The sequence below is a fragment of the Malaya genurostris genome, chromosome 1 (genome assembly GCF_030247185.1).
Source record: "Malaya genurostris strain Urasoe2022 chromosome 1, Malgen_1.1, whole genome shotgun sequence".
Lineage (NCBI taxonomy): Eukaryota > Metazoa > Arthropoda > Insecta > Diptera > Culicidae > Malaya > Malaya genurostris.
Window position 1 is genome coordinate 96151773 of NC_080570.1, and position 26498 is coordinate 96178270.

The following is a 26498-nucleotide window of genomic DNA, read 5'->3' on the forward strand; positions in this document are numbered from 1 at the left end:
CATATGCGTTTGACCTTGCATAACATTGTAATTCATGAGTAGAAACCATTAAGGTCTATTCGCATTACGCCGTCCCGATCGATCCAACCGACTCAACTTCGACTTTTTTTCTGCTTCGACTTCACATGTAGCTGACCGTTGGTTCGGTCGAGTCGGCCTAGTGCGGATAGACTTTTACGCAACGGTGAAATTTAACGTATTGCCACTTCATACAGCTTTTTAAACAAAAAGTTTATTTTAGCTTTTATGTCTGTTTTCTATGATAATAACAGAGTAATAGTAGTAAGTAGATAACTAGATAAAGTGAATTATTTAAAAATAACCTCACGTCCGCCTTATACTTAGCAGGAACCTAGATCCTGAAGAATCTGCTCTAATTGATGATGAAATTACTGTATAATCTCGACTATACAGAAATACTATACACTTGGTAAAAAAGAATTGCTAAAATCGTTAGATTTATCCGTAAAAGAGTAGTTTTTTTCGATGATAAGTTTACGGAAAACCTGTTGAATAATATACACTATTTGAGAAGATATTCAATCCGACAACGTAATAGGCCTCAAACAGATTGTATGTTTGTGATGTACGAATAAAATTATTAACTCATAACTTTATAAGGTGCGAAAGTGCCCTGAATCGGCTAGGTCATCAACCGATGTCTGTCGTTTCGATAAATAATAACACACTTGACGATTCACCACAGGAAGCGCAGAATGGTTGCAATCAGAATCGAATAGTCATAACGATGAAGAAAAAGCAAGACCTTGTCATTATGATGGGAATTCGTTGTGCCGGTATAAAACAGTGGGTGGGTGATGGGATACTGTTTCATAAAGTGACGAAAAAAAAGTTACATGTATCCAAGAAAGTAAAAGCATTATCGAATTCCTTCCGTTAAAAATTGATAATAGAAATCTGACCAGATGATGTTAACCTGTGTCAATAAAAGAAATCTTGTCTTGCTTTTCCCCCAGAGTTTTACATCCATCAATAGTTATTTCGGTCAAATTACCCATATGAAAAAGGCGACTTTGCGATGCGTTGTCGGACCCGCATTATTTTGACCGAATTTGTTTCAAACAACTTTCTACTGGAAAATTTAAGAATAAAATTATTGAATTTCAAGCTCATATCTGGACTCGAAACTTAGTCTTCGACTGAACGTTATTCGAACTGATTTCCCTAAACAAACTGCACTTCTCCGATTTCGGCATTCACATTTTACCATACAATTCTACATTTTGCAGCGTGTCGTGACGGGGTACTGTCTCTTTTGAATCTTCTTAGTTTTTAACTGCAAATAATTGTCTTTTTTAGATACTCTCAATCAAGAAATTGTTATAAAACCGAATACAATATTTCCGTTTCGGCTGTAAGAAGCTATACCTACACCTATAGGCGGGTAAATCTATTTTTTTCTTACCTTCATAGTCAATAGATCGAACAGAGACAAAAGATTCTAACTCATGGTTCCAGTATATGAGATGAAAACTGGAACTGAGATGAATGGAGGTACCATTACCCTATGATCGGCTAAATGCAAAAGTCGGATAAGTGCAACTTAGTTTGAAAACCCCTGTTGAATATTTTTTATTACAAAAACTAAAAAAAACATTGAATGCTAAAACCGGCCTTGGATTTCACTATTTTACATGATGAATTAAACAAAATAATTTTTTGATTTTAACTAATATTGATAGCTGATATTATCATTTTTTATATTATTTTTTTTTGTTTTCAGTTTCATATATTCAACTCAATGAAATTTTCCGTTGAATTCAATTACATGGTGTTGAAATGCCTCTCACATATCAACCTATTACACCACTAAGCTATCAAAGTAAAAAAAAATTTGAAATCGACTCGTAAATAAAAAGTATTGGAAAATTTAATGTTTGCACTGCTTTACAATGATAGACTGACGAATCATATAAAACTGTTGAAAAATGCACTACTTTTAATATAATAAACAAAGATGTGTTTGATGTTACTCATTATTCTTATAGATCTATCTACAGGTATAAGCGCAGACATCTATCAAGAATAACTGATTTAGGGTAAGGCAGTCAAAAATCGGCTTAAAACCTGTTTTAAATGTTTTTTACCCATTATTTATAGAGAGGTAATAGAATTGCTGGAAAAATCCGACTTTCGCACGGTGCTTCGAAGACCCATAGTGTTATATACCATTCGACTCATCTCGACAAGATCGGAAAATTTCTGTGTAGGTGCACTTTTCAAAGATTTTATTTCCGCTCTAATTTCTCGGAGATAGTTGAACCAATTCCGACAAGCTTAAGCTTGTTTGAAAGCTACTATTGGACCATTGATCAAGTTCGAAGATCAAATGGCTGTCTCTTCTGGTTCGGGAGATATAATGGTATAAGTAACGTAACCGATAAAACGCATTGTTTTTTCACCGCTCAATTTTCTCATAGATGGTAGAGCCAATTTTCATAAGTCTAGGCTCATTTGAAGCTACTATTGAATGTTGGACGAAGTTTGAAAATCAAATAGTTTTCGACATTGAACTGTAGAGAAATAGGTTTTAATATTTGATTGAATTTCTTTAAAATACTAATTAGGGACCTTTCAAGAAGCCTGATCATAAGGATGATATGGCTGGGAGTTCCGTTATCCCGGACAACACGCTTGGGGCCTTTTGAGTTGGAAAAAATTTTATTTTTGGTCACTAAATCAACAATGAGAATACAATAAATTTGTTTTGAATTGAAAGACTATAGTCGGGTAAGCATGAAATTTGTCTTTAAATTTCTCTAAATCTCAATCCTTCATCTGCCATATTTACGAAGCTGTGGTGGTTCTAGTGATTTTTGTTCTATTTGATAAATAACTCATATCTCATTTGAAATGCAAAAGTTATGAAAACCACTTCAAGTATTTCGGTTTGATGCTCTATTGCTGAAGTGTATTTGAAACCCTTTAGTGTGGTTTGAAATTGACTTTCATATTCTCAGGCTTTTGGCAACTTGTTGATATGTTTTCATAAAAATCGTCGGTAACATTCCTTGTATTACTCATTGATTGGCATTTTTTTATCTCATACTTAATGATTTCGACGTATAAAACAAAATACGTCTTATGAGTCGGAGTAACTGTTTGGGTACAAACAATCTCTCTATTATTTTTATTAGTGTTTTATGTAGGAACGTCTATAGGAAAAATATTCAGATATTGGCTGGCTGGTACCGAAAACTGAAGGTTTGAATACGTTTGGTAAGAAATAACAATGGAAACATCTTTTTATGTAAACCGTTGCCAGTCAGTGCGACTTGGGATATTAACAATCACCCATTCAAGTTGTATTAAAAGGAAACGCATGGTGCATAAACTACTATAACCAAGCAGCATGTGTTTCCGCCTTTATTCCGTGTATATTCGTATCACCAAGTAAATGGGACGTCTAATGCATTGCTTACATTAACTGATAGGACGATGTGTAAGGATTACACAGATGCATTCAAAATAAACAAATTATATATGCCGTTTAGCTGCTCTGCCTTGAATTAAGTGAATTTTATTCATACTCATGCACGATGTCGATATAGCTTTCCAAATTACAACTGCTGTAAAAGCGCGTTCACAATTTAGCGCTTCCAAGAATGTCATGCTAATATTCAAAGTGATTTGTTTATTTCTCGTTATCAGCATGCTGATTTAAGTGCATCTTTTGTTGCTTGTCAGACGACCTATCCATTTGTTGAATTGTGTTCCATACAAAATAAAGAACGACCCGCCCTATTTCAAATTCTGTGGTTTTGAAATAACACAAAGTAAAACGAGGAAAATTAACCTGAGCATATCAATCACATTGAGATGAAGAATATCGTTGTATATACATTACATTGCATATCTGGTTGTGATTACCTTAAACGCAATTTATTATCTGTAAAGAGAGAACGATGAATATACTTATAACTTTGTTCATCTATAACTGCTATGTTCTGCCGATGTGATACAAAGCGGACTTTTTTGGTTTGTTTTCCACTTACATATTCACAGTAGAAAAACATTGGACAGTATTTTGGTATTTTATAGTAATTTTTTCCTATTATGAAAATTATTTTCTGAGAGAAACACTTTTACATCATGCACATAAAAACACGTTACTTCGGAAAATAACTTCTTTTCCAAGGATCGTAAAACTTTGATTTATATACCGTTCGTCGATATTGAAATGTTTATGTTCACACATGTACTAATATGAGCGTATGTAATTCGCGATACAGCTCAGTCTAAGGTACAGTAGTATACTATGTATTTAAAATATGAATGGGTGAATGTTAATAGATATGATACAAACAATTAATACCATTAGATAATAGCGTTAATAATTGTAAATCAAAGTTATTTGGTGTGTGTATTTATACAAATTTGGCGTTTTTCATACTCTATGATTCATTTGAACTTCATATAGTTAGCATAATAATAGGCAGACCCTGTTAATTAAAGCCTGTTCGCACTATACCGGGATGACCGGGACGGGACCATCCGGGACTATCCAGGACGGTTTTTTTTCCTCATCGACGATGACTGAGCTGCCGGCGTGTGTATGTATTGGAATCCCGGATCCGGGATAAAATCCATTTGGTTGCCACCGATATTCCTCGCCGAGTTTTTTTTTCCAGCGCCGACGGTGCTCAGTCATCGCCGATGAGGATAAAAACCGTCTCGGATAGTCCCGGATAGTCCCGTCCCGGTCGTCCCGGTATAGTGCGAATAGGCTTTTAGTGAGCCTAATTCATCAACCCATGGATCCGAAGCCGAAATTCTGATTCGAATTAAATTTGATATCTAAATGCGTTATTTATGTTGTGTTCTATTAATTTAATTTGTGTGTGGGAATCGAATCAGTTGGATCCAAGAAAAAGACGTGAGTTTCACTTTGGTTCCTTTCGGCAACTACAATTTTCACTCCAGTGGCATCATTGCTTGGGAGACATTGGAATAGTAATTGCGTGCCGAGTGTTACCTTGCGAAATGTTGTCAAAAAGGTGTTGTTTACTATTACATTCGAAGTAATATTAGCAAAACAATGTCCTCGCATATGGGAAAATTGTGGGTTTGAGCCATTGATTCTTGAGTCAAATCGGTGTCTGCTTCATCCGTGCAAAACAAACTGTGTGTCATGCTGAAAACGTGTGCAACGTTTCATAGCATGTTCGCAGTGTTGCTACTATTATGGTTTCTTATTATTATTATTTGTTAGTTTTGTTATTCTTGTAGCTATTTGCAGTTTGACATTTTTTTAAATTAGGGAACATCTTATTTGTGACTATATGTTTGCCCTTTTTTCTAGTCATGTGATTTTTTTATGAACAAATCAACAATGAAAACTTTCTTGCTAAAGGCTGACCCGCATTAGGACGACCCGACTTCTACTTTTTGTCTGCTTCAGCAGAGGCCGAAATCGGGCCTAGAAAAACATTCGAAAACAATCGAAAGTTGCTGATTTACAGTAGACGTTATTTTAAATTCGCTGTATTTCAAGAACAGAAGCAATCAACAACAACAATTTTTTTCTCTTGAAAACTTTGCGCTCTTTCAAATAATGAAGTAGGAAAACATTTAGTGGTGTAATGATGCCTTTCTCATATCAATCACACTATCATATATAATACTGTGGCATTCTTCAAAATAATTTTCTTCTATTCATAAAAGAATAACCGAGATCGGTTTGTTTGACCGTCTACTCAGGGCCGGTGAAAGAGGTGTGGGTACGGTGGGTAGTACTACCCATCCGAAAATTCCAAAGGTGGGTAATTACCCACCTGAAATTTCTAACGAAAAATAATAGTAATATTAGTATCATTTATAACAATAAAAATAGTTTTATTGTAACTGAGAATAATAAATAAAATCAGGATTATACAATTCTAGTACTCAAGGTAGAGCAAGGATGTGAGAATATGCAACAAAAAGGTAAGGCGTGACAATGGTCATTCGAGCAAGCAGAAATCTTTTAGTGACTTAACTTTTTCCTTCAACCAAAGGGGTCGAGTTCAAGCATCTCATTCATGCAAATCACTCGAGTCTCTGGTATGCCGGAAAGTACCGAAAAAGGTCTTTTACCATTTACTATACGAACCGGTAAAAGAAAAGTTACCAGAAGTTGTCAATTTCTACTTGCGACAGCATTCTTATACACATTGAGTTCTTCACTGTATGAATATTTTTCTCAATCTCTATACAGCTAGTTGAACATCAGAATGAAAGGTTTGTTCGAACTATTGCTTATGCCCCCAGAGTCACAGCGTGCTGGCTGTTTAGCCTAGGTTGTAAGCGGTATTCAGTAGCACTGCACTCACCGTTACCTGATGAAAACCCATCATGCTATTTTTACTTTTTCTCTATTAGAGATAGTGAAGAATTAATTGCGTACGAGAATGCAGCCGCAAGTAGAAAGTAACAACTTCTGATAACTATTCTTTTGTCGGTTCGGATAGTAAGTGGTAAAAGACCTTTATCGGTACTTTCCGACATACCAGAGACTAGAGTGATTTGCATTGATGAGATGCTTAAGTTCAACTCCTCTTGCGAAAGTTAAGTTAGTAAAAGATTTCAGCTTGCTAAAATCAACCTTGTCACATCTTGCCTTTCCATTCTTTATCTTCACATAAATGAAATCACTCAAAATCTTTTGACGTAGGTTTGCGTCTTTGTTTTCTAAACCGGGATACAAATTCAAAATATAGAAGTAAAACCATATAGACAGTGGTTAGGTTTTGAACATCTACAACTCAACCACGAACAATGTCTAACTCTCCTTGATTTTCAAACCATTGTTAGTCCTCTAATTGATATGACCGTTTCGTATACATAAGTTCACGGTTCCCATATAATTTCTGTTCTTCAATGAGTGCGTTCGCATTTGAGAAAATTACTCACAGAAAACCAAATTCAGTGTCGAATCGACTTGCACTCCGTGCGGTTCGATACCGCCGTAGAGAAGGTTGCTTCCACATCGTCCAAAAAGTTTAGGAACTAACTAGGAAAACAACATTTCTTGAGCAAAATTCCTTTATTTACTATCTAAATTTTTTATATCATACTTATTGAATGATTTGTCCATGGCCTTAAAATAGGCTTCAGTTGCGGCTATGACTCTCTTAGATCATCAAATGACAAGTAGTCGCTGGGGGCTAGGTTATTGAGAATATGGTGGGTGAAGAAACAAATCGGTGCAAAATACGTTCAATTTGGCCATTATTTTCATTGGCTTTTGGCACGGTGCATTGTCTCGGTTAAAGATGATTTTTTCTGCTCCATATGAGGCCGTTTTTTCGATTCCATACTTCAAACGCAATCATAACTCCTAACGCATTAATAACTAAAAACTTTTGTTTTTTTTTTATTCAATATTATAATATAATTTTTAGGCACACTGCTTAAGCTCTAAGATGCCAAGGGTATTTACTAATCTTAATTACGACTAACTTAAAACTAGAATAGTATCATTATGTAATGTAGCGGTAGCGGATTCTCGAGAAGCGATCGGTAGTGACCGGTGAATTGAATATTGCATGAGGGTCTTCCATATGCCGTTGGCGAAGATCCATGTTGGCCGCATCCTTCGGTCCGTGTGGGTCCGCGGGAAACACCCCCAGGCTACGAAGGCCCGGCGGGTGGCCCGCATGCTGGTTTTCGACTGGGGCGACCTTCCGTGGACGATGATGGTGATGTTACGGAAGAGAATGAAAAAAAAGGTAAATATTGTGGAAACGGGGTAAAAAGGGGATGTAGGAACAAAATGTTTGAAAACGATAAAGATCTAATTAGTTGCCATCGAGATGGTGAAGAGACAGGGAAGGGGTAACGAAAAAGTTAGTGACAAAAAAAGATCTTGTTAGTTCCAATGAAGATGGTGGACAGGGACGGGGATCGAGAGAAAAACTTTTGTTGGTACTTCCCTTTCAAGATAGTCGGCGTTAATTGTACCTCGAGCATCTAAAAACTGACGCCATAACATATTTGTTGCAGCTACCTGTTGCGTTTTCCCCGTCTAAATGTTGAAACAACTCCGGAGTAAAAAGATAGATCCATGTTTCGTCCACTGTTTCATACCAACGCAAGAAATCCTTTTTATTGCGACTGAACAGTGCCGAACAGCTCTCTGGATTGTTGATACGTTGTTGCTTTTGATAGGTTGTGAGCGAACGAGGCACCTATTTGGAAAAGATTTTTTTCATGCCCAGATTTTCGCATACGATCATAAAAGCACTTCCAGTTCAGTCGGACTTTGATTTTGTGTTCATCCATAACGATTATCAAAACTTGCTCACATTTTTTCCGGATGACTGCTTAATTTGGTCTGCTTAAAATCAGAATACCACAATTCTTTGTTTTTAAACTGAGTGCGGGTAACACTTCTTAAACCATTGCTGGACTTGCCCGGTGTTTCTTTTCATCAATAAACGGATTTCGTTATTTTTAAGTTTTCGTAAATCAATAAGTAACGTCACTTATATGTCGGTAAGTTTAGTGTTTGTGGTGCGATTGACGTGAAAATTTGACACTTGTCTTCTGAACGATGATGATAGTTTGACATTACAAACGTCATCTCAGTCGGTCCCGGGACTTTTTTTAACAATGTGCTATGCACATAAGCGGCTAGATTTGTTTTGTGCACCGTTCGATTCGCCCGGCTTTGCGGTTCAATGCATACTGTGCTGGTCTTATAAGCCAGTTGTCATATGTTCGAGCTCCGACATGGAATGATTCATAGTGTCAGTAGGATCGTAGTATTAGCCATAAAATGATTCTGTATGCTAAGAATCGGCTGCAATCTCTGTTGAAACAGAAAGGCTAAATTCCACAGAAGGATGTAATGCCAAGACATTGCTTTCGATTCATGCGGGACATCTTTCACCATCAACCCCAACCAACTAAACGATCAGGGTAACCAAAATTCTCAAAGAAATAATTTCGAAAATGTGCAAACACAAATAAGTTTATACGGAACCTAAAAGACTGCTAACTTAATATTCCAAACAAATATTGGCAGAAATTTTGTAGTTTGATATTGTATTTAACCCTTAAATGCACAATTTTGTTTTACAACAAAATATCGAAAACGCTCCAAGCTTCGAATTTACGCGTCTCATGCAAAGTTTTATCGAAACGAAATATTATTTGAAAATCGAATAAATAATACTTCAAAACAGTGGGTCGCTCTCCCCGGTACGAATAATTCCCCCCCTGGGCTTAATATTTTTCACCGGCTCTGCGTCTACTGATAAAAACTATCAATTGGAGGAGATTTCAGGTCGATTTAGATTTGTTTTTGCGATTTTTCGCCCTTTTCAGTGATGGTATAAAATTTTTAACACACTTTACCATATATTTCTGGATCCGGAAGTCGAATTCGGATGCAATCCAGGAATTGCGTATGGGAGCATATTTTTATTTTTTGCACATTTTACCCCATAACTCCGAAACCGGAGGTCGGATCCAAATAATATTAAGGAATTTTGGTTTAGATACAAGACCTTTCATATGAATCTAAGTTTGTGAAAATCGGTTCTGCCATCTCCGAAAAAAAGTTGGTGCACCTATTTTCACAATTTTTTGCATATTTTACACCATAATTCCGGAACCGGACGTCGGATCCAATTAATATTCAGGAATTTTGTATGGGACCACAAGATCTTTCATTTGAATCTAAGTTTGTGTAAATCGGTCCAGCCATCTCCGAGAAAAATTAGTGCAAAATATGTTACATACACACATACGCACATACACACACAGGCATTTTGCGTACTCGACGAGCTGAGTCGAATGGTATATGACACTCGGCCCTCCGGGCTTCGGTTGAAAGGTCAGTTTTCACAGTGATTGCATAATCTTTCAATATGCGAAAGGCAAAAACATTTGAACGATTTTCAAAAACTTTGTTATATTTAAAAGCCTCTTATCTTTGGTCCATATTTATCTATCTTGAGCTTTAGTTAAAGACATCACATTATCAAGGTATCCAGCTCTCACATTTCACGAACAAACCGTAAGAAACATACTTTTTTGCGAGCATGGCGCTCTCAGGCGAGCCCGCATCGAAACTCGTACATACAAGTAGGTCACAAATAAATGAAAAATGGAGAGAAATGTCAAATTCGTGCCCGCCAAAATAACAGGACTGCGCAGCCATATAATTGACATGATATGTTCTATATGATGCTATGTGATGGCGTCCGTTATCAACTTTTAAAAATATGAAATGATCAGACCACTGGTGCATATTCTAATGTATAGCGAACCAGAGCACTATATATATCTGTGAAGTTCTTAGTTTCACAAAAATGACCCCTAATTTTTTCATTATCATACTAGATTAACAAGCGTCTGATAGAACAGCAAATGGCTTTAATATACAGGGTCTGCCATCTAACATTTTTTTTTTTTTTAACTATTTCGACTTTGGTAACCTTAATGTCATTTCTGATTTGACAGAAACTTAGTTTTATCCTTCCGCGGAACGAAAATGCTTGAGGAACGCGTGAAAATAGTGCAGTTTTACTTTAAAAATCATGGTAATGTTGCGGAATGTGTGCCAAAAATCATCTTCTCGGATGAGGCACATTTTCATCTCGGCGGGTAACATAAGCAAAATTGTCGCACGTTATCATGGAGAAGCCAATGCATCCTCAGAGAGTGACTGTTTGGTGCTGATTTTGGTCTGGCGGCACCATTGGGCCATTTTTCTTCGAAAATGAGGCAGGAGCCGCCGCCACGGACGAAATTCGGATGTCGTTTGGCCGCCTCGGAGCTGTGATTTGACGCCGTTAGACTATTATCTTTGGGAGGCTGTCAAAGATAAGTCTTATATGGACAAGCCAGAGACAATTCAAGCCTTAAAGGACAACATTCGTGCAGCCATAGCTGAAATAAAGCTGCATACAATCGAAAATGTACTAAAAAACTGGACCGACCGTATGGCGTACTGCAAGGCCAGCCGAGGCAGCCATTTGAATGAAATTATATTCCACAATTAACCGGAAGGATTGTACTTTAATATGAAAAAAAAAATTTGAAATCGGATGAACCGTTTGTGTTTTATTGCATGTTTAAAAAAAAGTTGCATGGCGGACCCTGTATTTCGATAGTGTTTCTGATTGTGCATCAACATAATTGTTACATATTTGTCATTATTTTTGGCTTCCGATCATTGTAGGGAATGTTCTTCGTCCAATTATACAACACTTTCTGCATCAGAGAAACATTCTTGTGTGAGTTGCTGAAATCGATAAACACTGCGTAATAATTTATAGGTACTATTTCTTTAAGTGTAAACATGTAAATGTGATTTAACGAATTGCTTGAAATTTAAAACAATGAATGGGAAAATTGTTTAATATATGTAACTATCTGAACCAGATATGAATAATCGTATTTCACTACTTCTGAATCAGCTTCCAAACAAAACTCATTGTTTCATATGTATTCAACAGACGAACGCAATCAACGTTCATTCCCCAACACTAAAGTTATCACAGAATATGATTCATCTTCTTACATCCATCTTCTGCAGACTACACTATTGCAAATTCACAAATGATCCGCGCTACAACCCACTTAATCGAACAGGATGTTCGCCTTCAAACAAAGCGTAGGAAGAAGTATGAAAAAACGACTATAATTAGGTGAATTTATGCTAGGACATAAACGGAAAGCCACATTAATTCTACCAGACTTGCATCACGGAGAACCATCAACATTGTCCTATTCCACCGGCTTATCATACGGAGGAGCGTTAAAATGGAGGGCACAAATCGAACCTACGAGATAAATCGTTCAACTATCCGAATGTACAACGCCAAACTATGTGTTCCTAGGTAAATGAAAAAGAACCATAAAAGTGTTGATGAAACGAACAGATTGTGGATTGGGCAAGTGCTCAAAGCAGCCAGAGTTGTTTCTAGCATACTGAGGAAGAGCCTTTATTAACACAATCGCTTGAAGTTAACAATGTGTTTGGATTAGAGTTCGAGTTTCGGATACTACGTAGTATCCTAGGGTGCTACTCAGTGGCAATAAATGGTATCATTTTATTGCCAACTACAAATAAAATATTCACTAAATTTCGTGATATTTTTAATACTCAATTTATACTTCATAACCATACAGTGTGAAACCGATCAGGGAGAAAAACAACTTTTTTCCAGAAAGTATTCCCCAGAGTAGAACCAACAACCTATTTCAATTTGTGGAACGACTCTATGTCATCTGAACTACTCGAGTATATTTGGCGGCATGTTCCAGAAAAGTAACTCGATGTACTGAACATCAACTATGATGCTTAGGAATTGTTTATGATGTCGTGTATGCTGCTAAAACTCAGTTTTTATGCTGGCTTTAACTGGTACTAAATTAACGAGTTAATTCATCACGCTATGCCAATTCCCGTCGTAGCAAAGTGTGTCATTCTATCCACGATTGCAGTCTTTCTATTAGTTAAGATCAAAGAATTTGAATACCTGTAACGTAAATATGTTATCGATATCTAAGGATGAAAAGCTATTGTACATCACTTACAATATAACAATATTGGGGGTAACGGGGTTGGTTGGATGAGTTTGCTTTCGGAATTTCTGTACTTATTTTGGTTAGACTTTTTGATAAACGGTTTGCGCTGTCATGAATATAAAACTTATGAGCACATATGTGAATTTTTTTCATTTCTGAAGAAAAATCAGGGAGATAGCTATTGATATTCAAATGTAGAGAAAGAATCGACCAACCAACCCCAGGACTGGGATATGGTTGTTGGAATTTAGATGTGAAACACATCTAATGCCCAAACGGAATACTTTCATTAGTGATTACTTTGTAATACCTAGATATTAAAAAAAAAACCTATAATTACTTTAATTTTCCCCTCCTCCTGCTGTTTTTATTGTGGAATCGGTCAAAATTCGGACCAATTGACGTTTACGACTCTCTCTCGAATCAGTTTGTACACTTGCCTTGAGGAGAGGTCTGACGACTTCAGGGAGGCCTACATCTGCAGCAGATTCTATACTGATGACCGAGTTTCTTCGGGGTGCTAAAAGTTTTGATGGCATTCAATTCATGAAACATTGGAATCAGTTTTATATCAACAATTCCCAACTGATGATGATGATCCTTATATCGTTTTAATATTTGTTAAATATTATACTAAAAATTTATCATGTTTATTTTTCTTTACAATCATGAATATTAGTATAATATCAAACTTTAATAAAAAAATTAATATTTCACGAATACTAGAGTGCACATTGGTCTGCGCTAAATTCGGTCAACCTATCCCAATAAATGTTTTCGAGAACAATCACGACTTACGAACATAAAAGTAAGTCTACACTGGAAACCGTCATACCGTTTTGTAGGGGTTTGAAAGTTCCTTTCAGCGGTTCTACATTCTTGAAAAACGAATGTAACAATGTACAATAGCCTACCAAAACCACTATAGATGTCGTCACTTCATATAATAGCCTTTTCATAAAAGACACTCGATCGCGAAAATTATAACTGAAGCGTTTTATAAATGCAAACATGTTATAAAAGCCAACTTTTTATCTAAAATTACTTCTAGATCTTTAATTCCGATACATCTTTCTACTGTTTTGTCGCCTAGTTTATTTGTGATATCTGGTGTATTTTGTTTCCTACTGAAAGCGATTACTTTACATATATTAACGTTTAGTTTCAAAAGGTTTTTGTTACACTAAACTTCATCTTGAAATAACGCCTACTTCAGTTTTTATTTCTAGGAAGAGCTTCATGTCATCGGCATATATCAAAACTTTTATGTGTTTAGAAATAACAGATATATCGTTCACAAATAATGTGAATAGAAGAGGGCCTAGATGAGAACCTTGTGGAACTCCTGATGTGACTAGAATATGGTTGGATGTCCTCCGTTTAAATCGAACTGTTTGCTGACGATCAGTCAGATACGACTCAAGCCATTTGAGTAGATCAGGGACAGTTCCTTTTTTGTAGTATTTTGACGGTGTTTCATTGCCATTTCTGCTCGAAAGTGCAAAACCAGAGCAATCCACGCCACCAGTGTTTCTCAATGAAAAACGCCAATATACATACACACGCACACGCAGACATTTTGCGTACTCGACGTACTGAGTCGAATGGTATATCGCACTCGCCCCCCGGGCCTCGGTTCAAAAGTCGGTTTTCACAGTGATTGCATAACCTTCCTATATGAGAAAGGCTAAAATTTATTCTTTCTCGAAAATACCCCGCACAAGAAACAAAAATTTGCGTTTGAATTTCATTTTGAACTTTTACTGTCTGAACCATCATTATTCGACATTTTCCAAGAAATTTCGCTTGGTATACAGTTTTAGAAATTTTGAAGTTTGATTTCAGAAATAATACATCGCATTTTTCAAACTTCAATTATATTAAAAAATTATATAATAATGATTTAATACCTGCATTTTCTGAGAAAGAAACAACAAATCATATTAAATTATTATTCACCGGTTCCTATTCCTATACATGTTCCACCAAAGATATCATAAATGTCAAATGTGGTTGATGAGCTGTGGAAGACGTTTAAGAGCTTCTTCACAATGCAGTATCTTATACGATGCTATCATTTCAGCTAAATACACCAAAACAGTAATGTGGAAAGAGCACTTGCATTGTTTTAGTTCATACAACGTCCCGACCAGCATACTTTATCAAATAGGTAGTCTATTAAATTTTATGCATTAGATTTTTTACTACCGACGAACTTAAATTTTTGGCTCATATGCTTAGTGATTTTCAATCAGGATTCACATTTCCACGTGATGAAATTATTTTTAATAATTAAATGCACAAACGAACTTCACATGTTTTCGGTTTGTTGTTCTGTTACTGTCATGATTTTACTAAAACATACAGTAAACTTTTCTTCTTTCGATAACTTCAAACCAATATTGACTAAAAATATTCATGGCACAGCATTTCGATTTCAAGATACTAGAATCAATTGTTGAAATAAGATTTTTGATTCCTTTTAAGATATAGAAATTCATTGATTGAGGAGGCAGTTCTAGCATGTGATAATGGTTGCAATTATCTATACACGACATGTGGTAATTCCCACTTGTGACGCTCGTTTGCGAGGTTTTGTTTTGGTATGTGAATGTAGGTTCGTATAGCACTTTAGCCGCAGTTGTGTTGAATACGTGTTGTTTTAGGGTTGAAATGTCCTGACACATTTTGCACTTCTCTGCATTCTCACACAAGAGCTATTCTCATACGACGCCCAGTTCATTTGTCATCTCGTGGCTATGCTCGATAAACACAGCATTTGTGCGGTTTCATGTTTTCATATTTTGAATCCAGTTTCAGTTACCCCGTATCTTTTGAACCAAACATTTCCTTTTGTCTATCTTACATAGATAGGCTATGCAATCACTGTGACAACCAACTCAGCTCGTCTAGATCGAAAAATGTCATGTGCAAAAAATAAGCATTTGAATATTTCGGAAATTGCTGAGCCGATATTCGCCAACATCACATCAAAAGTCCTTTGGTCCCATAGAACGCTATTGATTTTTATCCGGATACGACCATTTCCAAAATTACCGAGTGATATGTGCGAAAAATATGCACTCAATGGTGAAAATTACATAGTAAAAGAATTTTAATTCCAAGAGCGTGTTTCTATACATGATGATGTTAAAATGAATAAAATCTGTTGAAATAGTTCTATTAGACTAATGTTATTGTATGATTTATGAGTAAGGCATCACCACACCACTAGGTGAATTAAAAACGGTTTTATATGAGTAGAGACTATGTTAAGGACAGAGATTTGATCAATGCGAATAAGTAAGTTACTCTTACCTGTTTGGTGAAGTAGATCAATAAAACCTGTTTCAATCCACCTAGTTGTGTAATGATGTCTTTCTCATCAACGTATGTATGAAAAACCAAGGTAAGTTCCTGTTGGAAATTTTTTGATCACTACTTCCAGGACTTCCGAATCCGGTACATCCGGAATAAGTTTGTTTGGCCGTCAACCAATAAGATTTGCAAAGTGGAAGTTATTTTGAGTTGCTGTTGCCTTTCTCATATAGAAAGGTTATGCAATGATTGTGAAAACCGACTTTTGAACTAAGGGTCGAAGGGCCGAGTATCATATACCATTCGACACAGTTCGTCGAGTACGTAAAATGTATGTGTGTGTATGCGTGTATGTAAAGTTTTTTTGCACTAACTTTTCTCGGAAATGGCTGAATCGATTTTCACAAACTTCGATTCAAATGAAAGGTCTTGCCATTCCAGACAAAATTCCTGAATTTTGTTTCGATCTGACTTCTGGTTCCGGAGTTATGTAGTAAAATGCACAAAAAAATAATTATATGCGTACTAATTTTTGTCAGAGATGGTGCGACCGATAGTTACAAACTTAGATTAAAATGAATGGTCTTATGGTTCGTTACAAAACTTTCGAATTTCACTTGAATCCGACTTCCGGTTCCGGAATTATAGGGTAATTAGGGTAGAAATTCAAATTTCAATTTATTTTCTCACTTTTCTTAGTGATGACGGGACCGACTTTTAAAAACTTAGATTTTAATTAATGGTCTTATGGTTCTATACAAATCTGTTGAATTTCATCTGGATCCGACTTCCAGTTACGGAATTATGGGGTAAAGTGTGTTAAAAATTTTATACCAACACTTAGAGGGCCAAACAAAACACATAAAAAAATCTAAATTGGCCTTAAACCTACTTTAATCGGTATTTATCGGTGGGTCCCAGTGTCCGGTTCCGGAGACACCAGAAATAGTGGTCAAGTTTTCCCAATTGGTTCTCACTCACTTTTCAGAAACTTGGATTCAAATGAAAGGTCTTGTGGTCCCATACGAAATCATTGAATTTCATCCGGGTTGTACTTCCGGTTCCGGAATTATAGGGTAAAGTGTGTTAAAAATTTTATACCATCACTTAAAGAGGCGAAACAAAAAACGTAAAAAAATTTCTAGATCGACAGCAAAACTACTTCAATCCGGATTGAATTGTGCAGCACCTGTTTGGAATGAGCTCAAAACTTACAGACATGAGAACAGTATCATCAAAGCAGCAGAAATACAACATAACTTTGTTTTGCTGAAATAATGAGCAGACCTGACATCACTTTTGAAAGATAGTGAACGAAAAGTGAAGTTTATCTAAGCTTTTTTCGTAGGTATATATTACCGCTTAAACAACTTGTTTGTACAACTCCAGCACAGGGGCTCACCAAAATTAATATCTACAGTGCGTATCACGAACATAGGTTTGGAAAGATGAATGGACAAAGTGCAGTGTAGTTTAATTTAACTAGTTATATAAATTATAAAACGTAAAACATTTCTTACTGCGAACGAGAGATATTCCTGAGACATTCACATATCCACGTTTCCTGTTATTTAGATGGTATAATACATTGCGTTGTATGAACCCATTGTAATGCACCACACTGTTGCAATCAATGTCATATTAGAGAATATAAACAGAAATCTTTTTTTGTTAATACTTGGATCAAAATGATCTGAAAATTTGTAGGAATGTGTGGAAATTATTATATGCGTATCTTAAACACCATTCCGATTATTATCATTGAAGAAGAATAGTTTTTATTTTTACAAACCATCACAACCATCACAACCGGTGCACAACCATCAAGAAACATTTATTCGAAGGCGCTTGAAAATTTCAGGCATACAACTACAAGTTTCTTCATAAAAATGTAGTTCGTTGTGGATTTTTTATTTACCAATAAAATTCAAGAAATGAGCAGTTGTTTAGTGGATTAAATGTGAAATTTTTTTATGATTTTTTAAACATCAATGCAATACTTGTTTCCATGACATAGTGATTTCCTTGAGGTCGATAGTTGATTTTTCGTTGTTTTTATTGCTGCATTTGTAATGTGACGGATGTATAAATTTCACAATTGATTTTCAAAGTTCATATAAACGTACGTGAAGACATGTATAACTAAATTGAACTTATATAGGGTAAGGGCTCCCTATTTCATCTCATTTGTAAGGACGTCGCCTTCAAACCCCGATTTAGCACTAAAATAACTATAACTATTTCATATTACTGCTTCATTCGCCTTGCTCCACATTGAGAATTGATTCACATTTCTTGAAAATTTAACAAATATTAATAAAAGAGCTAAAAACACTTATGATGTGTTCACTACTCTGCTCCTAATTCCATCTCAATGGATTTTTATCCATCCTATCGTTGATCCTTTATTCATCCTATAAATTAGCAATGGCGACAGCAATCCAAACAAAATATTCCACTATTACACTCTCAGGTTCAAAATGTCAGAATTCTTCTTAAAAACGGCCTAATTCCAACTAAGAGACAACATACGATATTTTTAGAACCAGTTTGAAATCATTTCAACGATTAAAATTTTTTCGGTCGTTTGCGTTACCTTTCGCTTTAAATTTAAAATTTTACTGTAAAATTAATTTGGTGAACTTTAAATAAAAACTAAAATGTAATTGTTACTATTTATTCATTAGCCCTTCTTAAAACAAAGTATAGAGCCAGAGATGCCATTTATACAGATTTATCTGTATTGTATAGATTTTTGCGTTCGCATTGTATGAGTTTTTGCCTTTCTCTATAGAAAGGTATTAGAATTGCTGGAAAAACCGACTTTCGAACGGAGCCTCGGAGACCCATAGTGTTATATACCATTCGACTCAGTTCGACGAGATCGGAAAACGTGTGTGTGTGTATGTGTGTGTGTGTGTGTGTGTGTGTGTGTGTGTGTGTATGTGTGTGTGTATATGTGTGTGTGCACTTTTCGAAGATATTTGAACGCGCTCAATTTTCTCAGAGATGGCTGAACCGATTTTAACAATCTTGGGCTCGTTTGAAAGCTACTGTCGAGCCATTGATCAAGTTCGAAGATCAAATGGCTGAGACTTTTGGTTCCGGAGATATGATTGTATAAGTGACGTAACCGACAAAAAGCGTTGTATTTGAACGCGCTCAATTTTCTCAGAGATGGCTGAACCGATTTTAACAAATTTGGGCTCGTTTGAAAGCTACTGTCGGGCCATTGATCAAGTTCGAAGATCAAATGGCTGTGACTTTTGGTTCCGGAGATATGATTCTATAAGTGACGTAACCGACAAAAAGCGTTGTATTTGAACGCGCTCAATTTTCTCAGAGATGGCTGAACCGATTTTAACAAACTTGAGCTCGTTTGAAAGCTACTATCGGACCATTGATCAAGTTCGAAGATCAAATGGCTTTGACTTTTGGTTCCGGAGATAGGATTGTATAAGTGACGTAACCGACAAAACACGATGATTTTTACCGCTCTTATATATATATAAGGGTGCCAAAATTTTGGGATCACCTCTATTTCCGTTAAGCTCTAGTGCTCAAAAGTTTAAGCACCTCGAAAAAAGCCTCCATGCAAAATTTGAGCTAAATCGGACATGCGTAAGGGGTGCTGCCCGGTGGTAAAGGTTTGACAATTTTCGATCTTGAAAAAGCACCATAGGAGTACATGAAATTTCCAAATCGAAATTTTTTTTTGATGCCAAAACTCTTAAAACTGCATAAAACATCGAAATTTAGTGTCATCTCAAAAAAAAATTTTTTTGAAAAAATCAACTTTCTGGGATATTTTTTTGATATTTTTTCTAAGTCCCAAAAAGTCGATTTAAAAAAAAAAAATTTTTCGAGATGACACTAAATCTCGACGTTTCATGCAATTCTAAGCCTTTTGGCATCAAAAATTTTTTTTCGATTTCGAAAATTTCATGTACTCCCCCCTATGGGGAGATTTTTAAGATATATGAAAATTCCACTAAGTGGACTAAGAAGTCCCAAAAAGTCGATTTAAAAAAAAATTTTTTTCGAGATGACACTAAATCTCGACGTTTCATGCAATTCTAAGCCTTTTGGCATCAAAAATTTTTTTTCGATTTCGAAAATTTCATGTACTCCCCCCTATGGGGAGATTTTTAAGATATATGAAAATTCCACTAAGTGGACTAAGAAGGCTTTTTTTATTTTAGATTTGCATCACTGTTCTCATACAAATAGGCAACGCAAATGTCAAGCACTAGTTTGGAAAAATGATGCTGACTGTGTGACATATACACTGAAGCATGCTTTTGTGAACTACTTGAATCAATCTGAATCAATTGGTGTCAAAATTAGTATCCAAAATTATTTAATAAAAGTGTGAAACATATTTTCATGAGACTGTTATGAAAGAATAGAAAGGCATTATCACACCACTAGGTGGATGAAGAAGGGTTTTTAATAATGCTGTTTCCGGTAGACGAGTGCCAATCACAGTTTTTCAATTATTTTGAATTTTGGTAATTTTTATATTTTCAGTTGGAGCTGTCCATCACAGTCACATTGCATTACATTATTAAACATTAATAACGATTACTATAAGGAAACATTAATAAAATAAATTCCTCAATGCATGTCTGTTCAAAAACACCAGTCACAAAGGCTCATCCTATTTCATTTTAATATCTGTATAAAGAAGTACACAAGTATATTTTTTGTTTGAATTTTTAATCTATACTGTTAAACGAAATTGCACTATAAGAAAGGTTCGTGCTCTGGCATTTACCCCTTCAATCAAATCACGATACATAATCATTATTATTTTCTTTCGAAATACGGCAGTATCCTTCAGATGCCGTCCCATCAATAGTGTAATTTAACCAAAGTTCAAATAGAATATAACGATTGTCCACAAACCTTGCAACTGAAACGAGGGGTTGTTTGTCGTGGAAATTGAATTAAAACTGCACTATTGATATATTTCCGTTCAGTTATTGTCTAACGACACACCGGCAATTACTAAAGCTAAAGGTTACAATTAGAAAACACACTCTTCCACGGTCACGATAGGCTTTTACTTCGAATAAGATAGTAAAACTAAGTGTTATTCTCCTCACTTGGACAACAACAGAAACAACGGAAAGCACCAGGAAAGCGGAAATGCGTTATCACTGCTCTTCCTGTAGATGACTTGTTCTGCAATCGGAAACTTCACTACTGTAGCCGGAGACAGTGCTTTGAAGACTTTATATAGAGAGATTCTATAGAAGAAAAAGCCGCGCAAGTCTTTCAGTGCATATGGAGGGATTGAGGAAGCCGACACGAGAGACATGGCTTGGACTGTAGCCGTATACCAGGTTGGCGATTTATTACTATTTGTTCAATCGGTGCGTATACCGACCATATCAACCTTTATAACAAACCGTGTAGCGTAGAAAATTTTAATAAAATGTCATTTATTCGATCGCATGAATAATTTGCAATGTTTAAATTGCAAACTCTGTTCAATTTTAACATTTACTATCGTTGATTAAATTTAAAAATGGTGAAATCGGTATGTATGGAATCATTTGTTTTCAATAGTTGATTAGAATATAGGATATCAATAGAAATATGAAAAATATTTGCTCTAACCATTTATTTCCTTTATGTTTCGTCTTCAACTCGTCAGTGCATGACGGTTTATGTTGAACTGTGGAGCAACATAGCAGTTCAACATACGCCACTAAGCAAAAGCTAAATTTCTAATTAAGTTGAAACTTTTTAATAACACGCCGAACTGTATCGTCTTTACTACCCGGGGTTGACGGTTCAATGCATAAGGCACTGTTCTTACAAACCAGTTGTCGTATGTTCGAGCCCCGATCTGGAAGGATTCGTAGTGTCGATAGAATCGTAGCACCAGCCACAAAGTCTGTTGAAACAGAAGGTCAAATTTAACTACAGGAATGTAATACCAAGGCTTTGCTTTTCTAAAAACGTGTTTAATCCACCTAGCAGTGAGATGATACCTTTTTTTATCAATCCACATGTGTTTTTTGCATGAATATTCTTCGGTGTTTAAGTTTTCATGACATTATTTTATTGACCGTAGTTTTAAGTGACAATTTGAGATTTTAATGACTCATTTCTCTGTAATGTCGAAACTGCAATTCGGATCGAATTTGAATCTAAAAGTGTGATAATCGATTAAACATGCCTTGATATGTCGAAGTAAGTTCCACTTTAGAGTTTACGGTAATTTAAGGTACTTCCAGCGCCGGTATTCAGGAACCAGCATACCCCAAACCGATTCGTATGGCTATATGACGAATAAATTACAACAGTTTTGAGTCCAACTTTGAAGCTTTTCGGGATTGTCAATATCGGTTTGAATTTTAAAAATTCATCATCATGTAATTCGAGAATCGGAAGCCATAATTGGATAAAATTAATTAATTTTGTATGGGACTATAAGTTTATTTTAATTTGAATTTTTGTTTCTGAAATTCGATTAGGTTTTTTTTGAGAAAACGATTGAGCTTCGAGAAACTATTTGATATTGGAACCGAAATTCTAAAATTGGTATGGCTGAAGTCAGATAAATTCACCTGAGTAGCTGTATAGTTTACATTTGTTTCAAAATGTTTGAAAATCAGTGTAGACATCTTTGAGAAATCATAGCACGAATAAAAATTTTAAGGTGCCTTCTGAATCGAAAACTGAATACCACTAAAACTGAAAAAAGTTTATTTGGTTATCGACTATCCAAATCTGCTAACCCGATAAACCTGATTAATTTATGTGAAATAGACATTTTTATACTAATCACCAGAGCTTAAAATTGTCACACATTCTCAATGAAAGAAACCTTTCCAGCAGTCTCATTTTCAATGTTTCACTGTCTCATTCGTAAATGACCGACACCAGAACAAACGAAGAGAGACGAAGCATTTTCGTTTCTCATCGAAAAAATGAGAGAGCATAATTGCCAACGTCACTCTTTCCTCTGTGACAAGACGAAACCAAACTAACGTTTTCAGGTAGCAACAGCAGAATTTCAATTCTCATTCTTCCATCGATGTATTGAAAATCTGTGACGCTTGGCTATAAAAAGTAACCAAAATATGGCAAATCGAAGTAATTACATCCCAGAACTGCTTTGGAAACCAAAACTACTACAAATTCGAGCACCAACAGTTAAAACTTATTGTGAAACCTTTTTCTGTCCTTTTCAATTCTCACAGTTTTCGTTGATTATCGACACTGCATACTATGGGATTTCCACTGAAAACTGCAAATGACTGAAAGAGTAAGTGAAAGAAAAAAAACAATTTTGAAACTACTGTCCCGCTTATGTCATTGACTGGACATGGATTTCGTTCTCATAGTTTGCAAGCGAAGCTGAGAGTGACAGTAATTTCTTGTCATTTTCGTCTATTTTTCAGTCAATGAAAATGACTTTTATTAGCTCTGCTAATCACCCTGTATCTCCGAAACCGGAAGTTGGATCTGACTGGAAAACAAGATGTTTTGTAGAATCTTGAAACTTTTCATTTGAATCTAAGATGATTCTTAGATTTCATTTGTATCTTAGATCGGTTCAGCCATCTACGAGAAAAATTAATTACACAATTTTGATTTCGTTTCACATATCATCCTGTAGTTCCGGAACCAGAGGTCGGAACCAAACATAATTTAGGAACTTTGTTTGGGAGTATACGGCTTTTCATATGAATCTGAGTTTGTAGAAATGAGTGAAATTATTTGTCACACATGCATTTGCTGATCTTGACGAACTGATTCGAATGGTTTATGGATGTTATGTTCTTCCAGCATTTAGTGCTGTAAGTAGTTTAAAACAATATAATTAAAAAAATTCTGCCATCATCTGGTTTATATATGTCATATTCGAACGATTATGTTGCCAAAAACGAGCCGTGCTAAAATCGGTCTGAGGCTAAATGTCATGAAAAAGGATGCTGTACACGGTCTCTTTGGTACTTAGAAACAATTGTATGTAACAGTATAAAAATCGTGTTTTTCGTTGCTCCCAAGCATTTCTTTATCATATAGCGCCAATGATGGCTTTTATCGTATCAAACAACGTTCACTGGCAACTCTTCAACGATTGAATCAGTGCCATCAAAGAGAGTTGGAAATCATCGCAACAACAAAAACCCGGCATGGCTCATTTAACATAGAATCGACACCAGTGCGAGAGCGAATTTCTCTCGATGACATTCCTGAGAATCAAAGGTTAGCACGCTGCTGTGGGGATCTTCTCTGAAGCAACAAACGGTCGCTTATTCTCGTTTCGCGATCCGATTCTATACAGGCAGTTGATAATTGCGATAGAATCATTTTACTATTGCCGCTAATTCTAACTATGTGCATATAATCTTTGTATAAGTTGTGTCTATGAAAAAGTATGTGAATGCTCCACTTTAACAGCCACGTTGACTACGCCTGTGAAAAGGCGGCGAAGGCGATCAACGCACTGTCAAGGATTATACCAAACACCGGTGGTCCAAGAAGCAGCAAGAGGCGGCTGCTGGCGAGTGTGTCATCTTCGATACTGCGGTACGGAGTTCCAGCCTGGGGTGCGGCGCTAAAAACCAAGCGAAATCGGGCGAAGCTAAACAGTGCGTTCCGGCTCATGGCCATGCGAGTAGCGAGCGCATATAGAACGATATCGTCGGAGGCAGTTTGTGTGATTGCAGGGATGATCCCAATCTGCATCACATTGGAGGAGGATATCGAGTGCTACGTGCGGAGGACGACCAGGGAAGTGAGAACGTTAGAGCGAACGGCCTCAATGGCAAAGTGGCAACAGGAATGGGATTCCACGGAGAAAGGGATCGGCTCATCCCTAATGTGTCGACCTGGGTGAGCCGGAAGCATGGAGAAGTGAACTTCCACCTAACCCAGTTTTTGTCTGGTCATGGCTGCTTCAGGCAGTACCTACATCGGTTTGGCCATGCCGCTTCGCCCTTCTGCCCGGAGTGCGTGAACGTGGAGGAGACACCGGAGCACGTAGTGTTCATTTGCTCCAGATTCGAGGCGATAAGAAGATCGATGCCGTCATTAAATGTAGAAAACGTTGTCAACGAGATGTGCCGCACTGAGGAGACGTGGAACGCGATCAGCAGGGCAGTTACAAAAATGCTGACGGAGTTACAGAGAAAGTGGAGGAGCGACCAGCAAGCTGGGATCGCTTGAAGAGTTTGAGCAATACGATTAGAAGCGATCGTAAGTGCATGAGCACAGCAATAGAAGAGTGCAGGAGCACATTGCCCCCCCTGAAGCAGTCGCAGGTACCAGGGGGATCGAGGCATATAGGTGTAGCAGAGTTTTTCCAACCGGTTTTCTCTGCTGAGGGAGGTTGGGAGGAAAAAAACACACACACACACACACGGACATTTGCTCAGTTCGTCGAGCTGAATCGATTGGTATATGTCATTCGGCCCTCCGGGCCTCGGAAAAATTTTCTAAAGTTTGAACGAATTCTATACCTATTTTTTATATATATAAAAAAGGTAAAAATACGTTATCTACCAATAAGTACTGTTTTAAAGTGTGAAAGTACATATGTACGGATTCCGGAACAGAATTCTTGAACTGAATTATGAACCTAATTTCTAAAATCAAGAGCTGAGACTGAATGCTGGAAATGCACACTTAAGTAAAAGCAATTCTCGAGCTCGGTATGGTAGGATACCTAGACAGTTCGACAACACAAAATTTGCTGATTGCTCGGTAATTAATATTAGTAGATTTACTGATTTTTCGGCTAAATGCAATTTCGGCAATACAACTATCATTTACGTTTTACGTTTAGCACTACGCAGTTATTTTCTGACGAAATATTTCGGAGAAGTTTTCCGATAGTCAATAAAAATAGCATTAGTCCAAAAGGAACACGTGGGAATGTGCGGTCTATTTAGTCAATGTAATAACTACAAAATTGATTTATTGATTTTGTTGATTATTTATAAAAAGCATATTTTATAATTTGAATTTAAATTTTATAAAAGAAAACGAAATCTTTGCTTAGTTTCAATTGCTGAAGGCTCAATTATTCATAAATTTCACTCCGTTGCTTTTGCCGAACATTCAGTAAAGATTATGCGAAACAGACAGTAAACTTTTTGCTAATGATTTCGGTAATACTTAACAATAACCAAGACTAGCAGAAATTTTATCTTTTGACGATGGTTCGAATCTCGACAATTACTTTGCCGAGATTCCATAGAATAAATAAGTGTGTCGGGTTTGAGCCTGAATTCTAGACCTGGACTCTGGAACTGGAACTGAATTCTGGGTGTGAGTTTCTGGTCGTGGACTCTAAAACTGGAATCAAGAACTGGAAATGAGTTCTGGACCTGGATTCTGAACCATTAACATGAACCGTACGAAATGACGTACTTATAACACAAACTAACAGACGGGACACTCAAATCTGATTTTTTTAATCATTTTAACGGTCATTTCGAATATTCCTCTAGTTGGGATAGTACTCGCGCACGTCATGATGGTGCCACATTACCCTACAAACACATCCAGTCTGTCATCTTGACCGTGTTTATGTTTAATTTTGTCTATTTCTCATCCTCCAACATTATACAAAATCAAACCCATGAAATTACATGTTACTCGCTACATAA

General features: G+C 36.3%; 1 protein-coding gene across 1 annotated transcript in view; it reads right to left on the reverse strand.

The window, feature by feature from the left end:
- Window positions 1-21059, reverse strand: part of LOC131425153 (allatostatins MIP) — a 38469-nt gene extending 17410 nt beyond the window's left edge. Inside the window, exon 1 of the mRNA XM_058586779.1 lies at window positions 20770-21059. The gene's annotated coding sequence lies outside the window, so the exon portion shown is untranslated. The remainder of the gene's footprint in view (window positions 1-20769) is intronic.
- Between the last annotated feature and the right edge of the window lie 5439 nt (window positions 21060-26498).